Source organism: Notolabrus celidotus, chromosome 6, assembly GCF_009762535.1.
Source record: "Notolabrus celidotus isolate fNotCel1 chromosome 6, fNotCel1.pri, whole genome shotgun sequence".
NCBI lineage: Eukaryota > Metazoa > Chordata > Actinopteri > Labriformes > Labridae > Notolabrus > Notolabrus celidotus.
The window spans coordinates 9,593,702-9,595,823 of record NC_048277.1 but is presented as its reverse complement, the minus strand read 5'-3'; the positions used below and the strand labels follow the sequence as shown (position 1 = coordinate 9,595,823).

The window sequence follows — 2,122 nt, the reverse complement described above, 5'->3', positions numbered from 1 at the left end:
TTAGCCTACAGCATGTAACATTAAATATCCTCCCTCAAAATATCTGTAAGACTTCTTTTTAGATATTACAGTCAAGTTGGGGATGTATTCCACATCAGCCTCTTTAATAACTCTCTAAATCAGATTACACTGCCTTCATTCTGTTTAAGCTTTATTAATGGCTTTATGTTTAATGCCAACAAAGCTTACTGTGATCATTGAACTGTTTTTACCGACGGACCGGTATGCATCAGAAACAGAAAACAGATTACCTAGCAGTTCAAACTACAGTAAAGCAGATAGATCAAATAAAATGTAATGACTCTGTTTGACCAGTAGATGTCACCATATGACCAAAAACTGCACCAAACACTGACGTGTAATTACATTTGAATACGTATCCGCTCGTATTCTTTGCACAGCGGCTCGTTGGTCTAGGGGTATGATTCTCGCTTTGGGTGCGAGAGGTCCCGGGTTCAAATCCCGGACGAGCCCACCTTTTTTGTGAGAATTGATTTTACATCACCATCTCGGTTTATACAGCTGTATACAAACTGAAAGTACTTAGATTATTATACAGGCTTTTACTTTTGAATGCAGGCTGTCATGTCTTGAACACATCTCAGTAAAAAATCCTCATCATCACTTTGCATACCTGAACAAAAAGGTGTGTTTTTAAGAAGGAAAATGAATAAGCACAAACTGGAAAAATAAAATATCAACCAATAGGAGGGACCAGAAGAATCTCCAAACAGCAGAAAATAAGCCTTTTAGAAATCTTGATAACAGTCCTGGTTTATTGAGGCAGCAATAACAGAGTTACAGTTTATGTCAGATTTACATTTAACAAAAAAAAAACAACAACAAAAAAACAGCTCTATATTTAAAATACTAATGCTTTATTTTGGGTGAACTACACATCCTGTCAATTACCAGAAAATGACTAAAATACATTTTACTGAAGGAGCAGAGTCTGCAGGAGATTCATAAACAGACAAAGGACAGTGAACAAATACAACTTTAAAACAGAATATTGATGTTTCTCCTGGTTCAGGCAAAAGTAGGCTCAAAGTAATGGATAAAAAAAGTGCGAAAGAGAAGAGCTAAGAGAGTTCAGCGTTTAGCAACACATTATGATGTTTACAGAAAAATTAAAGCAACATGGAGGGTCTCATAATCCCTGGTCCTGATTTCAACCTTTTTTAAGGGCACTGCAGGTAAGAGTTTGGATATTTCCTCTAGTCTCTGACAGTAAAACAGAAGAATTAAGAGATAAGTTGACAGAATGAACACCTGAAGCTAACAAAGACATGATGACAGATGTTTTTAAAATGGCATTAGAAATGTTAATAACCAAAACTGAGTTTTATAACATTGTGAAGGAGTAAGTGATGGCTACAACAAACACCAGGACTTAATGTGTGTCTGTAGGTCTGTACATATATTATAAATATACAAACTTGATAGAATAACAAAATGTTTAAGTGTCTGTGGGGACCATTGTACATCCTGATGTCATTAACTTTAAACATGTTAGGACGTTTTAAAAGAGTATTTGTTGAGGACTCAGAAAAATAAGGGATGAATCAGATAGGGGGTAATATTCAGAGGAGGATGAAAATCATACTTTTCTTTTGTTGAAAAGGCAAAAAAACTGCTCTTTCTTTTCTGATATCTGTAAAAATGATATACTTGTTCTTTTATGACTGCTCTAAACATTACTCTTCCTTCTATGCATGTGTGATTCTGATAAACAGAGTGGTGAAGCTCTGAACTTCTGCTGAGCACAAGAAACATGAAAACCTAAATAAAAACAGAGACGTTGTTTTTCCTTAAAATAGAACCTTTATTATATAAAAATGCTTTTGATACAAAAAATGTCACAAGTGTAAATTACACAAAGCATTTTTAGCTGAGACAACAGATACAGGTTTTAAGGAGTTTTACTGACACAGTGGTTTGAGGCGGGGCCGACAGCCCAAAATATAAAACCAGTCAGAGATTCCCACTTCAACAGATGGATAACCGGCTGACACAGGTGAACCTCACCTGGACATAGTGACAGACACTGGTTCATGATGACATGAGGAGTGAGAGACACTAACAGATCACAAAGATGGGTGTAAAATCAGCTTTGTTGCCT

The 2,122-nt window shown here is 35.9% G+C and overlaps 1 non-coding gene across 1 annotated transcript; it reads left to right on the top strand.

Annotated features, from left to right (window-relative positions):
• The first annotated feature begins 402 nt into the window (after positions 1-402).
• Positions 403-474, top strand: trnap-ugg. The gene has a single exon. It is a non-coding gene; the product is annotated as a tRNA-Pro (tRNA).
• The last annotated feature ends 1,648 nt before the right edge of the window (positions 475-2,122 follow it).